Source organism: Xiphophorus hellerii, chromosome 20 (genome assembly GCF_003331165.1).
Source record: "Xiphophorus hellerii strain 12219 chromosome 20, Xiphophorus_hellerii-4.1, whole genome shotgun sequence".
Lineage (NCBI taxonomy): Eukaryota > Metazoa > Chordata > Actinopteri > Cyprinodontiformes > Poeciliidae > Xiphophorus > Xiphophorus hellerii.
Window position 1 is genome coordinate 31220691 of NC_045691.1, and position 17091 is coordinate 31237781.

Genomic DNA, 17091 nt, shown 5'->3' on the forward strand with positions numbered 1-17091 from the left:
CTTTTTTGCATCACACAAGTCACATGAACAACCTGATACTGTAGTTGGATGATGGTGCGGCACGTTTGTTTAATGACTTATTGCGTGACACAGTATGACTGTTGAGCTGAGGAGGAGACACAGAGGCCAGTTCCAAGCTAACGGCTAAACTAGTGGACAGCTAGAGGCGATTTGAGTTAAGCCATCAATTCCCATTGTAACTATGGGGGATGTGAATTCACTGTCAAAGAAGATCTGTGATCTGTCTGCATTGATCAAACATCAGATTTACTGTGAGTGCAGTATGTTTTTCTCTGGGAAGTGGCTAACTGACTTCATTCTAGATGCTATTGTCAAGCTGGAGGCGTTCACTGCGATTAGAACTGAAAGAGATACAAAAGCTTGCAGGAAATGCAAAGGTGCAGAACTCATAAATCAGCCTTCGGTGTAACCCATGTTAACTCTTTGTGAAAGCAGTCATTATCTATTCTGGTTACTATGGACTCCACTCTGACTGCATCTTATTAGGTTTTGGATTGAGCAGCAGAAAAGACAACTAGTTTTACGCTAGAGGGATACGTGTAGCATCCGTCCGCTGATCATAACCTGGTCTACCTGAAGCCACAGTACACCCTCCCCCCAATCTCTACCCCAGTTAGAAGCGAGCTGGCCAGCAGATGGTTCATCAGGAGATGGACTCCTGAATATGAAGATGCCCTGAAATTCTTATGAAACGACAGACTGGGATGTGCTGCTGAATTCACAAGATGAGGACATCGAGGGGGCTGGCCAGCCCCTCGACTGAGGGCTGTTATCCCAACAACAAACTGTGGGTGGCTCAGGGGATCGTCCTTAATAGGAAAAAGATGGCCTTCAGGAGCAAAAACAAGGTGGAGATTAAATTAGCGCACAGGGAAGTGGAACATTGTATGAGGGAGGCTAAAGATGCCTGTGGGAGGAAGGTGGAGCAGAAGCTGAAAGGAAACATCACGGTGGTCTGGGATGGGATGACAACCATCACAGGTCACAGCATGGCCATTGACAAGGAATGAGGGAGGGAGTGCGGAGGAGGAAAATAAACTAAACGACTTCCTCAACCGGTTTAAGGAAGTCATGTAGATGAGGTGAAGTGCGACCACTTCACCCTCATGCAGGGCCTCCTTGCCTCACAGCAGATATATCCATCAAAGTGACCTCCAATGTGGGGGTCACTACAGTAACCATGAACACCTGCCAGACTCTCCCTACCTCTTCAAAGAGGCCTAGGCATTTCTTCACTTTCTCATGTTCTGACTGAGTATTTCTATTGGCTGTTCTCTGCTGCTAACCAGATACCACCATGTCCGGTTGCTTGGCCATTTACGTGATCAACAGCCAGATGTTACTGCTGGCCAGAACCACAAAGAAGACAACAGGAAGTAGTAGGAGAATGATGGGTTGTTTTTGGAGTTTTTTAGCACATTGTGTTGCAGGCTCTCACAGCATCACAGTGCATTAAAAGTTGTGTGTCATTCCAATGTGCTGAATCCATAGTGCTAATGTAAAATCATGATTTTTTAATGGCTTATCGTGTGAACAAACTTATTCTCGTGTGATTTAATGTCATTTCTTATTTAATGTAAACACTGCAAATGTTAAATTATGCTTTTTTGACGTTAGAAGAAATTAGACAAAGATTTGGGCCCTTCCAATAGAAACACAGCCATTGTTGTCATTTGCATGTAGTATTCCAAAGTACTCGGAAGACAACCCAGTAAAACTTAGAAGTGAAATTCAATCAAAGGTTTATGTGTCCTGGTACAATGTTTAGTTTCTCAGATAAATATTAATTGTGTGCTTCCGTTTCAGACTGTAGAAATCTGACTGGTACTTTCTATATTTACTGGATGCTGCTTTTCCCTGGGATTTTGTACTAAATTCCTCTGATATACAGCCACACTCCATTCAAGGAATCTAACTCATCTTGGGAGGTCCGGATCTTTTGTTCCAGAAAAACATATGACCATGGCCCTAGTCCAAAACTTTAGGGCCTAATTAATAGGTCACTATTCTCCTAGTGTAAACAGAAGCTATTCCTCCACAGTGTGTTCACTCACACACGCTTTGTCATAAGCAAGGTTTTCTGATATCTGATGCTTATGCAGGTAATTCTGGGGTAAATCATGTATTCAGTTCTATGTAAGTCATGGAGAAAAATGCAATATTAGTTGTGTAGTTGTAGATTTTTTCCTGTCCTGCATAAATACAAAAAATCCTTCACGCCTCAATTTGTTCAGAAACTGAGATGAACTGTTATTTTTATTCTATAAAATCTTTCAGTACCATCAAGCCAGTTTGACTTCATTGCCTCCACCATAATGAATTAGGCCCAAAACATGACCAACAGTTTTGACACATATTTTCCCCTCCAGTCAGTACAGATTGGGATTCATTTAAAATACATCTTTCTCCCTCTCTTACAGAAATCTGAATATCTGTCTCTCCTCTTTGCATAGATAATTTTCTAGTTAAGAAGGACTAATAGTAAAAAAGTGAAAGGCATAATGAAATGTAAAGAAAATCCTGAGGAAAAATTCAAAGTTCCCAGCACATTTCGTCTCAAAAGCTTAATCTAAATGAAACAAAGCTGTTGCTATTCAACAGTCCAAAGTTTTATGACCAAACACCACAATCACTTCAAACTACCACAGTGAATTGATACGTACATTCATGGCAGTATTTCTGGTTGGGGCATGCCGAAATCTCACTGACTCAGTACTGCCCTCTGCTGTACGGATGTGCACATTTATATTTTGTTACTTGCAGGACAGAATCTGTGGAACCTGCACTGAGGCATCTGTGAAGGTGCAACCGAATTGTGGTGTGTTACGACCCGGCTCGTTGAGCCGTAACAAAAAACAGGGCGACACGGAGTTCAACAATAACTACGCGCCAAACATGAAACAAAACAAGAAAACTAAGGCAAGTTGGCAGGCGGCCCCTGTGACCGATGGCATCGCCAAAAGCAGGGGAGTCCTGCAAAAGAAAGTCAAAGAAAAGAAAGCAAAGTTGGGGTGGTGCATGATAAGTCGGGCAAGAGCCAGCCTGAAAAGCGGAGCTGGGCGGAGAAGTCAGCTCAGCCCCAAGAGAGCTTCAACTCAGCAACAATAACCCCCTTCCGGAGCTGCTGGGCCCTAGCGGATCATGGATGCAGCTAGTTGTGCTTTGGGACAAAGAACAATGAATAAAAACATGGACCCCTCCATGTAAAGTGGAGGGGGATGTCTCACATTGTGTCTGTGAGAAACAGAGGAATCTAAAAAAAAGAAGCAAAGATAAACTTTATTTTCCCCAATGGATAATTTGTTTTGCAGCCAGCAAAGAACAACTGCAGTTAAAAGTAGAAACAAAATGAAAGAATTACAATAATAACCAAAACAATAATAGACCGCTACAGTCTCTATAGAGGCTTATCATCTCAAATTATTACTGAGGTTGACCCAAACAGGGACAATTGGACATCTGTGCCTTTTTGTGTTACATTTTATCTCCATGTATTTGCAAGCGGATGGCAGTAACCTGTAGCGATGGTGGTTTTGGTTAGCAAGGATAGCGTTAGCTCCACCAGACTTATCTTTATGATTTTATTGCACATCTTTAAACTTCGGTTTACTGTGGGCTCATTTTTCGCCCTCAACTAAACAAAAACACTCAGTCTGACACAATGAAGCCGGAATAAAACATTGTGATGAAATGGGAGTCAACATTAAAACCTATTCACTTCTGATAACACACACAATGTGATTGTTTAGTCCAGGTGTGTGAAGACACTGAATCCATTCTGAATTTTTTACGCATTGTCTGTATTGCAGTGACGAGTTGATCTTTTGCTATGTTGCTTTTTTATTCTTCTTAGTAGGCTACCTGGTATATTTTTGAAATAAAACTAGCATATTTTGTAATGCTCTTTGTCCCGTTTGAAATAAATAAGCAGTTTGGAAAATAGCTAAACTTCAACCACACAAGAACTAAACAGTAGTTTTGTCCGTCACTCCAGCCTCTGTTCATCATTTCACTTCTTCCTCCTTAACCAAAAAACAAAGAGAAGTCTCTCCCCTCTTTTTCCTCCCACTTACGAATTATTTCTAAAACAAATTTGAAACACTTATATCCATTAGAAAATAAATAAATTAACAGAATTCGCTTGAAGCACAACACTCGGGTATTTGGACAACTTCAACCATGTTGCAATGTTCGGATGGGTTATTGTGGAGCAAAAGAAAAACTGACCTCAATGACAGCTGGGGCAGATGGCCTGAAGAGGGCAGTGTTTACCTTCCTACCGGGCAACACCTCACACTAACGCACATCCTTAATTACTTTCAGTGATGTATACCAAATTCAGACTGCTTCTCTGTGCATATTAATCTGCAGCATTAATGGCTTTCCCAATAATTAGTGAAAAAGAAAAAAAATGGGGCTTTACAAAGATTAGTTCAGGTCTTATAGATATAAAATTTAATAGCACTTCACTAATAACCAGAGGATGTGGGTGCGAGCACTTCTGTTGGACATAGACTTATCACTTGCCAGTGATGTGTGCATATTTGTTGTAAATAGTCCTTTTTTTTACTGATTGGAATAATTGATAGTATAGATACGCAAGATCATTTCCACATTGTAATGTTTCCTTCCTTACCTTTTCACTCTATGGCATACTCTCAAGCTGCTGTTTTTGTTGTTGTTTGTTTTTATTTACTTTCATCCCAAATGCTAAATTTATTCTTCTGAAAGTGAAGTTGAGTCGCTTTGACCAAACACTGGTGGCGACCCAGTTTGGTTAGAGAATAGATTAGAAGCAGTCTCATCAGTCTTCACAGGTCGCCATTTGGAAATACACAACTGCAGAGGTCATGACCTGGTCAGACTTCATCGAACCAAACCCCTGGTTTAGTGACTTCACTCAGACTACAGAACCAGTTTGCTCATGTAAATAACACTAATGTTTGTTTTAACTGCTGCGAGGTTAGCACAAGCTAAAGCTACATATGGTCAATATTCACTTTTTGACTAAATCATTTCTTAGTCAGTACAGACCGACGTTTATACAGTACTATTTATTAAATACCTTCTATTAAACGTTGTGGGTGTTGGAAAGATGAAACCTGAGGCCACATTATCTGTTCAAGTGGTTTCAAGTTTCACATAGATGGCTTCATACATTCCTCTCTCAAAACACGTCTTACCTGTCCGAAGTGTGCACATTTTCATCTTTAAGAGAAGTGTATTTTGTTCATGAGATATAGACGAACTGCTGAGCCTTGACCTGTTGTTGGCTCTTTTGGGTTGCGTAGCGTCTGCTTTGTTCTCCAGTGCAGAGGCCTGAGCATTTCTAGTTGCATATGGACTCGTTGAAACGTGACGATCCAGTTCCCCCCAGCTTCCTGCTGGAGGGCGAAAAAACTGCACTCTTGCCGACTACCTCCGTTGTTACCTGCCAAGTTGTCAAGATAACATGCTAAGTCTTAGACCTTATCTATTTTGTTAATATTGCAGAGTGACTGAATTGTCATGGAGGACTTGAAGGAATCAGAGAAATTTGTGCTGCTGATTGGGAAGTAATACACACTAACACTTTAACCACATACTGATCTTTCCACTGTTTAGCAACGCAAGGTGATTGACATCATTAAACAAATCATTATATAAAAAGCAAACACAGAGTTTATTTATTCTCCCTTTTCCCTATGTTGGTCCTCGATTTTAAACTTCAGGAGAAAACCCCAGGTTAAGGTCAGGGGATGAAATCTGAGACTGACAGGACTGCAGCATTGGAAGCAGGTGAACGGGCAGCAGCAATAGAAGAGGTGTTTGAATTTGAAAGTACCTTTGATTGTAGGAGATCTGTGTTGTGAGACCTCCACTTGTTGCTAAGTGGTTCATGGTGAATTACTTTCTAAGCTGCCAGAGCAGGGAGACACAGAGGCAGGCAGAGGAGGACGAAAAAGAAAACGACAGTGTAAGTCTCGCTCATTTTCGGCAAAATCTGACAGATAGCATGGATTAGTACACTATTTAATTTCAAATTCAACTGTCTGAATAGCAGTTGTGGTTATGTGAATAATTTCAGATGCCACTTCTTAAGAAACAAAATAAGATAGACCTTAAACTTAAAGGCTGGACACTTCTCAGTGTCCAACACAGTCCATTTATGTAAATGTCTGCCTCCCATTCCAACCAATGCCAATCTTATCAACTTAGATGAGAGGCATTTCTGTGTCTTCCACCAACTCTGACAGCATATTCTCTACAGCTGAAGTCCGTTTTTTCAAACTGTTGCCTTGGTGACTGGTTGTAGTCTACGGAGTCCCCTAGGGGACATGGAGGACTTTTTTTCTCTTTTGCGTTCCCTTGCATTAGGTTTTGCGTTCTCTCACAATAAGGTACTGATCACTTACTGTAATACTGTAAGTTTTTCTTACGGTTGCTATCATACTTTCTGCTATTATTTAAGGCTTTCCTAAGGTTTTTCCATGTATGTTAATATCTCGTTGTGAAATGTCTGAAGTTTTCTATCGTTTTCTTTAGGACTCCATAGTATCCCTCCAGAGTTTGGTGGAAAACTAAAACAATGTTTTTTTGAATAAATAGCAAAAATATTTATAATTATGAGAAAAGTGTTTAATTTTGTTTTTATGTTACGTTGGTAAACAATTCTGATACTTATTTACATGTCGGTTTGTTGTTTTTTTTCTCCCTTAAATTAAACACAGTCATTTAAAAAATGCAGTTTTTATCTTTTACTAATATATTTAAATTGGTTTGATGTTCTGAAAACATGTGACGAACATGCAAAAAAAGAGAAAGAAATCAGGAAAGGAGCACACCATACACAACTTTCACACAACTTTAGGTGGTATCTTGTAATTTTTGTTTTGTTTATTATTTTTGCAGCTATTTTTGTATAGTAGGCCGATGCTGCTGTATCTAACTTTTGTAAAGATATGTTTTTTTTTTTTTTTTTACATGTTTGTTAAAACTGTCACCATGTGGTGACAGTACGTTATTGGACAGATGATCTGTGACAAGATCAATCTCCTCCACCTCCTTCCTGAGCTGCTATTGCCAATATGACGAAATTCACAACCAATCAGAGCCAGGGGGAGGGTCTAGGTGCTGTCAATGAGCCTCATGTACTCACTGCTCTGTGTTCTAATGGCAGAGAAACAAGTTATCGTTTCTGGAAAACTGCTTATCGCAGCTCTGATTGGTTGTTTTTAGTTAGCACTGGAAGAGAAGTTTGTTTTTTTCCCCACAGATTAGCTATCTCACACCATACTGTCCCGACATATTGACTGTTTCAGCAAATATGTAAAAATATATATATTTTTTAAAATAAAAGTTCCATACAGCAGCTTTATGTTCAGAGGTATGGTGTGAAATAAGGTGTGGTTAAAGTTAGGGTTAGGGATAGTTTATAGGTTTAGGGTTAAGGAAATATCTGGGCATAAAGGCACTTACTAAAATGAATGGAAGTCAACAGAAAGTTGTGTGTTGGGTAGAAGTAGAGGGATGTGTGATCTGGTTCTGACTGGTTCTGACCAGTACTCTTGTAGGCGGGGGGGGATTAGTGTTAGGGTATAGTTGAATTAAGGCGATGTTGTAAAGTAAACCTAAGTTTAGGACAGAGTTAAATGTGCTTTGCTGGATTATTGTGGTTGGATAGAAATGGGGCAACTGAAATGAATGGAAATCTTTCCACTTTTCTATTATGGGTAGAAATACAAACTTTTATGTGTGTTTGTGTGTGTACCCTGACCAACTTACTGCATACACTTTTTTTTTTTCTTTGACTTTACACTTCACTGAGCAAACACTGTCTGGACTTCCTACTGAGTCTGTGCGTACATCTAATGTGTGTGCATGTCGGTGGGGGTGTGCGTGTGTGTGTGTGTGCGTGAGTGAGAGAGAGAGAGACAGACAGAAAACAGAGTGTGTGTATTAAAGAGAAAAAAAGCCAAAAAGAAAGACAGCCTACCCCGGGGAAGTAGGATGGTGTGATAACACTCAGAAATGATAGTGTAGCCCTCGAGAGCACTTGACACGCAATATCTCGCCCCTCAGATCTACACACACACGCCAACACACAAAGCTGTCACAGTGAAGGGTAAACAAGCAGCGCCAAGGGCTTTTAGAGCAGGCTGAGAGAGGAGCCTCTTCCTCATCTGTATGTGGGTGTGAAGATGTCGGTGCATGGGTGGGAGAGTGTACGTCCGTCTCATAAGTAAAGTGGACCAAATTGAGTATATCGCCACTCAAACAATAGACAGACTGAGACCACAGAGAGGGGGGCTACAAAGCCCACCTGGACGTTGCAGCTTCTGAAGTTTTTCTCAAGTCCTGGCTGACTTACCCAACTCCCCTCCTGCTGTTCACCAGCAGAAACTCTGACCAAAGACGAATACCTCTGCCGTAGAGAACCCACCTCGGGTGGGTGACGCGGTGCCGGATTCAAAAAAAAAAGATGTTGTGACATGTTGTTATTTTGAAGGACGGCCTTTCTGAAATGAAACAAAATTAGAGGGGCGTCTTTAAAGGTGCTGTGTTATACAAAACATTGTTTTACCTCATTTTTACATATATGTTGTGACATATATGTGTTGACGGCGCTAAGGCCCTCGTGGCTCTGACTGGTTGTTTTCGGATTTAGAGCGGTGGGATCCCACGTGAGATCTTCATGGATCCCATGTGGGATCAGGTCAGTGATGCTATTCCTGTGGGAATCCATGGATTGTCGCAGGAATCCTGTGGTATTAATCCTGGGATGTGAATTGATATTCACTGATATATTTATAGCATAGGATTGTATTGATGCATGTTATTATATTTTTTCAATATTGCTATTATTGTAGCCTTGCAACAAAATGTTGCTCAATATACATATTTTACATACAGTTGAATGACAACAAAGTCTATGTTCATGTAAAACTGTAAATAGAACTCTGGAAGAATCAAACTCAGTTTCTCAATAAAAAAAACAAGACAGTCTTCATGAACAATTACTGTAAAAGTGGACTGAATATTCTTGATTTTTACCAAAAATAAATTATGTAAAAAAATGAATTGTATAAATAAATAAATTATTTACAAACCCTAACACCCCTATAATCTGTTTTTAATTAACAGATGCCCCAATGTTATTTCATGCGTTTTATTTCGTGCAAGAAATAAAATGCATGAATTTTATTTCATGCATTTTATTTCAAAGTTTAATAAAAATTTTAATTAAAAAAAGTTTCGCTCTAACTAAACTTTTCAAACAACTTATTTCTAAACGATTCTTCTTGCCGTTCGTATTACAGGTTGCTGATAAGTAGGGCAATTATCATTATCATCATGATACAATATGCTAATCAAGAATATTATTAGGGCAATTTAAATATAAATACCATCACCTGATATGGTGCTTTTACGGTTTGAACCGGAGTGCCCGGAGGAAACCTGCAGATGTTTATGTTTTTATGTTTGTGTGATTTTTCTGTCGTTCTTTGTCTGGTTGATTTGCTGTGTGCTTGTTTGATTCACCGATCAACTGAATGTTATACATGATGTGAAATCATTTTGAAGGTGTGTTAGCTATGTAGGGGCGTGGGTGTGTGGGTGTGTGTGTGTGTGTGTTTTTTACCTGTGAGTTAGTGGGTAAGAAGCGAAGGCTCTTGTCTTCTGCCAAAAAATGTATTGTACAAGGTTTTAGGTACGACAAAAAATATGTTGTAAAGTGACACGTTTCCCCAAAACCCATTTTGCTCGGAAAGCTGTGCTTCACTTTCATGTGTGCTGGGCCTCTCCTGATCCACAGTGATTATTGTCTCATCCACACGGTGGATGGCTGAGGACGCGTCGACGTCTGTTGAAACTACAAATCCGGGATCTTCTCTCAGACTGTGGGGTTGTGTCTCTGACAGCGACAGATACTGGTGAACCTTGCTGTCAGTAACTTGCCCTCCCTGGCTGGTGGAGGTTTCTGCCTCCTCCTCTGGTGGAACAGGCGGGGGGGAAACGGCATGATCACTCTTGCATTCCTCGGTCATTGTCGGACAGATCAACACTTCCGGCAAGTTGTCGCTGGATCCTTCCAGTTTGTCCTCGGTGCTTTCTAAATCCTGTAGTTCCTTTCTAAGCTTCTCATTTTCCAGGCATAAAGAGGCATTTTCTTCTTCTTTAGCCTGAATGAGAAAATTAATTTCACTGTTCCTGTTCTTGAACCTCCTAATTTTCCAAACCTCACGTTTGAGCTCGTCATGTTCCTCCTGAAGTTTGCTGTTGTTCTGTTTAATCTCGGTCCAATGATTTCTGATATGTGTCAGTTTGTCAGACCAGTACTGTTCAGCCTTGTACTCTTTTTGGAGATGGGTGATTTTGGACTGGAGTTTTTTGGTGTAGCCACTAATTAATTTAGTTTCTTTTTCCCAAAGTTTGTCCTCTAACCCTTCGAGCTGTCTCTGCATAATCATGTTGGTCATTTCTAAGCTGCTGTTATACTCCTCGGCTTCGTTGCAGTCTTTTTCCAGCTGGCTTTGCATTGATAACTGTCTCCTGATCTCCTGAATCTGGATGTCCAAAGACATGTTTTCTTGTCTCAAGATTGCTTTCTTGTCTTGCGCTGCCTGGTACTCTTCTTTCAGTTCTTTGGGATTCCTTAGTTTCAAAGTTAACTCCCTAACTACTGTTTCAAAAGCGTGGTTGCTTTGGATTAACCTGTCAAGTTCTCCCTGTTTCCTTCTGCATTTGTCCCTCAGGGTAGCTTGAGCTTCCAGTTTTTCTTTCAATACTTGAAACTCGCGTTTTAAATGTTCGTTGACCTTACCATAAATGAATTTCTGGCCCTTGAGATACTTGTAATCTTCTTCGCTACATTTCAGGTCTGCTATTTGCTTCTCCATTTGTCTCAACTGGTTGATCAAATCCTCCTGCTCCTCGAACCGATTATTTGCTTCTTCAATAAGAGAAAAGACTCTGCTGAAAACTGCCTCTTTTTCTTCTTCCTGCTGGGAGGAAGATCCTGGATTATTTTCAAGTTGGAGCATTTTCCAATCGTTTTCGGCTAGTCTTGTTTCGCAAAAGCTTGAGCGTTCAAAAGTCCACAGACAAACTCTGCAAAAGTTTGCAACACAGATGATCACATCTCACACGAATTCTGCCCCTTGTCACCAAAAGATTCAGTGACATCATGAGTGACATAATGTTCTATGTCATAATATTCCATGAGCTGTCAGAGCAGCACGTTGCTCCGGCAACGAGCTGCTCTGACACTCCAGCTCTGAGTGTTCCAACGTGAACTTCACTCAGTGAGTGCTGCTCTGTGTGAAGTAAAAACTGGGGCATGGGGTCAAACTTTGGGTTAAGGACTAATAATAATAATAATAACACCGCATTGGAATAAATTCATGTAATTTCTTTTCAATTTTGATCAATTGTGCCCAAGTTTGATGTTTTCCACTTAAAAAGAAACAAAAATCTAAAAGTAGAAATAAAATGGTAGTTCTTGACCTTTTCAAGAACTACCATTTTATTTTTGTACAATATTATAACATATTGTATAAGATGCTACAGCCTTGTACAATAGCTATTTATTATTATTATTATTATAACTAATAATAATAATCTTGCTTTTTTCATATGTTTTTTACATGTATATTTTACTTATTGTAAAAGTCGCAGATCTGGTATCATGGAGTTCATAATGGAGTCTTCCACCTAGTAGTGGATTAAAGTCTAATTTTTGTATTGATGATTCAAGCTTTGCCTTTTCTAAGGATTCTGTTTCTTTGCGTGATCGTCCTCATAAAAAAATTGTCTTCACACCACTACCAGGAGTAATCATAAGTCACAAAAGTCCTGATTTAGTAGAGCTATTAAGTGATTTATCTGTTACACAATTTCAGTAAACCTTGAGAATCTCTTTATGCAGCAATGAATGAATTATCAAAATATCAGCTAGGAAGAATGGCAAGAATTGTTTTCATAGGGGGAAAAAAGTTACCTAGAAGTATAAGAGGTGCATTCATCTGAGAATCAAAAAGGAGAAAAAAAAAATTAATCAGGAAGTTAAAATATCCAGCGATGTAATTCTCTGCAGCAAGGCATCACCTGGAAATGACTCTAGCTGGAAGCAGCTCTTCCTCTGATGTTTACTGCTGAAGTGGCTGGGAATTGTTCAGGCCATCAAAATAGGATGTGGGAAGCAAAAAGGAGTGGAGTGATATTTATTTCCCACCCCATTAGCGCTTATTTACGTAATGTGACAACAACCTGCTCCAATAGCAACCCGCACAGAGAGAAAAAATGTCGCCAAGAAAGAAAAATAAAACAGAAATATGAGAAAGTCAGTAAAATCCAAAATTATTCATTGCGCTGGGAGACTTAGATTTTTTATTTACTTACTCAGCCAAAAACTGTTTTTTTTTGGGGGGGGGGGGGGGTTCAGAAAATAACCCCCCCTGAAGCGATCCTATTTGTTTCATTGACTTTATTAAATCAAGGTTGCTTCTGGCGTCAGAGCGGACAGGTTGCATTCATAAAACATTAACCTCTGTTTGTATAACCTTCCACCTTTTTGATTATTTGTATGGGTGCCTGAAAATGTCGTGTCTGTGGAGTAGGGGTGTGTGCTAGGTTTTTTGTTGTTGTTGTTGTTACAGTGGTAAGAAGAAACACCTGGCAGTAGAAAAATCAAACTCAAAACTCAGAAATAGGAGGACCTGAACACCATGCTCAGAGCCTTCATACGCTGGAACACAAGCAGAACTTGACCCAGTTCCCTTAAAGTAACTGGATTATTTGACTTAAACCAGAATTAAAGGTGAATATCTGTTTCTGTTTATTATTTAATAGGTGACGGCTCCTATTATCCTCCCCAGAAACGTTGGAGTCATCGTTGCTTCCTGAACTACACGGCTCAATAAATCTGGTTCCCGTCTTCAGTAGAACCAGCTTCCTCTTCTCCATCACTCCATCCAGCTTCTTCCCCCTAAGCTGCAGATCAATCGTTCACAACGTCCTCCGCTTCTGCGTGCCCAGCCTTAGTGGTTTACATTTTCACATACCATCATTACGTGACAAAATGGCGCCGACGTTTGACGCCGTTACTATAGGCAAAAACTGCGACACTTGGCAATGCCAAGGAATTTATAGTCTGTGAGAAATTATTTTGTATTCAATTATTTTTGTAAGCAGAATGAAAGCACAATAGTTCATCCTTTTAAAGGATGTAGTGGCATTTTAACGGTGGTCATCCAACTCAAACATGATTTTCATTCCAGCCATGAGGTTAGGCACAGCATGAACTGGTTCCTGTTACTAGACATTGTCATACAGTGACACCTACTGACACAATTATACAATAGCACCCTGAATGAAACAAAATGAAAGCACTATGTTATTTACATTACATTTAATTCAACCAGCTGACATGGTACTTTTAAATTACTATTTTTTTTTTTCTGGTTTGTACCTGAGCTCCTCTGTGAATACCTGCTTTATATTGTAAATGGTGAGCATAATGAACTTTTTTTTAAATTGGACACAAAGTAACTGAGCAATCTGCTGAATCTGCAGCACACAGATCACACAGATCTGTGGGAAAAGTTCTCAGGTACCTCAGAGCCAGCAGCGGCGGCGGCGGCGGCGGCAGCCAGTCTGATGTCACACAGGAGTAAAGGGGAGTTTTCCAACATTACACTCATTCCACTCTTCTGCCTGAGCCGTGTCCCGAGGCTCCAAATGAAATCATCTCTGGAACCTCATAAGTTTGTTTCAACAACAAAATCAGATGAAAACTCACACACACACGCACACACACACACACACACACGAATTGAATACATCCAAGCATGTGCACTGCTTGTGTTTTGCTGTCATCCTCCTCTGGAACTGTCCTAGAAGGTGATTGAGTGAATTTGCATATTTTTGAATGGGAGCTCTGAACTCTGTGGTTATGTGGAGCCCTGAGTGCATGTGGCTGTGCTCTGTCTGACTCCAGGAAGAGGGGCTTGGAAAGAGGGGCTCATGTCGACATCAGCCATGAGCAGAGAACCTCAGAGGTCTGCCGCTCCTCTCCCCCCTCCCCCCAAACTCCCCGGCAGCTGTCTGACACATCTGTGGCAATTTATAATACATGCATGCACTCGCATATTAACATACGAGCCCCACAGTATCAAACTCCACTAAGGCCACCAGAGGATGATACCTTCCTTCTCAGGTTACCGTGGCACGGGCAATGCTAATTAAATTGAATCAAAGTTTCCCCGCAAAGGGAAGTGATGAAAATGAGGTAGGAGCGGTTGACACGGCTCTGTGCGCCGCAGCGAGGTAGAAGTGCACACAGGGTTTACAGAGAGTTCATCTAACAAGCAGCACTGCTGCAGGGGCTCAACGCTGCCAGCCCGTCGCAGCGGGGAGCGGCCCGTTCTGTGGGAGCAGAACCGACCATGACCAAAGAGGAAGCATGGCCGATGGCCTGCAGGAGCTTTACATTGTGGCGCCTGGGTGAGCTAAATTAAAAGGACCTAAAAAAAAAAAAAAATCATGTCTAATTATTATTACAGTTATGCCAAGCAGATATAGAACAGCTTTGCTCACTCTTTAGGCAGGTTAAGTTTTAACCAACGACAGGCTCCCATGTGCTTCATTGGAAAGGTAAGTTAATTTTTATTTATACAGCACATTTTCAGCAACAAGGCAATTCAATGTGCTTCATTGGAATTATATTTGTGATAGATGAACATAAAACGGTGCATATGATTTTAAAAAATCCAAAAATTCACGCCCTGCGTTAGCAGCCAGACTCCTTAATGAAACCAGCGCGACTGACTGTCTGCAGGAACGACCTGATTAGTAAACAGAGTCCAGCTGTGTGAAATGTAATCTCAGAGTAAATCCAGCTGTTCCGACAGAAGCCTCAGAGGTTTGTCAGAAAACATTAGAGAGAGAGAGAGAGAAAAAAAACAACCAACAACATCCTGATGAGAAAGGAACAGAGCAAGAGCCCAGACCGGAGATGAATATGGAAAACTTCATCCCTGACCTGTAGGTGTATAGATACAAGATAAATAGGTGTGAATACTTTTAAATGACATATTAGAATATAAAGTTAATAAAATACAAGACAATGTTGATTAGGATTCATGTCTAAGCAAGAATATGGATATATTGGCGCATCAGACCCCAAATCTCATGTAGACAAATACAGAGTTCTCATCAGTAATTATTTTTGGTAATATTAAAATGACTTTTTCCATGTGGATGAAAGGTCAAAGTGCATCAACACGTCTGGACTAGGCCTAGATTGTGCGACTGCTCAGCGTTCTAGATGTGCCAGTGGCCTGATGTTGAAGTTACTGAGCGGTCTGGTGGCGTGTGAGCGTGTGGTGAAAAGCACGCCGCTCCTGATGGGTTCAAATTCAAAGCAAGTATTCAACCCCCGTAAAGAACATCCCTCTGTGGCTGGGATGTGTATCAAATTCAACGTGAAGTGGGTCAATCTTTTCTTTTTCTTTTGGGAAAATAAAGGTGAAAGAACTGAATTTTTTAAAAAAAAGATATCTTCACACTTTTTTCTGTTTGTTACATTATCATTTCTTCTAATGTCACTTCTTCTAAACTAAACTACCATGGAGGATTTTTGCGGTGAGTAACGGTTGTACATGAGGATTGCTGCTCCGGTCACTCACTTCCATTCTGACCCAGAAACTTCTGTGGACTTGTTTGACTGTAAGGCGTTTTTGAGGAAATCGGGTTTTGGGGCATTCCTTTCTCCTTCTCCGAACTCATCCCGTCCTTCCTGCCCCCCTCCCGTTTTGTTGGGGCCGACATGCCTCTAGCACGACTCTGAAAGAGGGATTTGCATTAAGATGTGGAAAGTTGAGTCAGAGGACAGAACGTGTGTGGGTTTTTCTGTGAATGTGTCGCGGTGACTTTGTGTTTGAGACGCGTCTTGAAGAGAGGAGAACTTTACCAGTGAAAGCCTCAGAGCTCATTTTAGTTACTTTTTAGCGTAACTAAAAATCACAATTGAACAGCCTTTGTTATTTTATGTACATCTCTTGTTTTTTTTACATTTAGTAATGTTACAACCACAGAGTTTAGTGTCCGTTATTGTGATTTTATAGGATTGACCAACGTAAGGTAGAGCATATGTGTAGAAGGGAAATCCAATTCAACTTAGCTAAATTTAACTTTGTTTTGGTTGAAGTAACATCATTGTCTTTTGTTGGATAAGAACGGTAGCACGTTATTTGAAAGGGTGTGCATAAGACTGACATTACACTGTCATAAACGTAACATTTGTGATGAACATGAAGGATTCTCCATGAATGCTTTATGACTGTTGTCATGAAGTGTCATTTGGAAAATAATGACACTTTTTATGCAAAATCACAATTGACTTTTAATGCACGTTTTAATGCAACTTTGAATAAAAATGTAATTATTTACCAAATAATGCTAAGGTAATACTTTTAATGCACTTTTAGTGTAACTTTTAATGTATACTTGTGTTAAAAGTGTCATTATTTACCAAATGACACTTCATTCGGCAAATAATAACATTCATGGAGACTCCTTCATGTTCATAACTGGTGTTGTATCATGTTTATGACTGTGTAATGTCAGTCTTATGCACACCCCTACAAATAAGGTGTCACCAAAAACATGCAGTAAGCAGCCAGCTAAAAGTGTGTTTACTCAAATTGTCATAAATAAGTTAGGTCACTGAAGCTTATTTGTCTAATCTCAAACTGAAATTATTTTAATTAGGTGTCTCAAAACAATATATATTTTAAATGATCTTTAAAAAGCATTTTCCTTTTCATCGACATAATTCAGCGATGCTAAACCAGTTGATTCATTTATTTAAGGGTGAAAACAAACGACTTCACTAAACTACTGTGTCCAATTTTTCTCGACGTATTTTTCTATCCATTCAAGAACAAAACACAGAAGCAGGATATATACAGTATATCCAGCATAGCAACAATCGTGGCTGCATAACATCCAACGTGTCCTTGGCTGGAAAAATCTTTCCTGTCAGGTCATATTCAGCTGTAAGGCTTACTGGTTGGTGTGAGAATTGCT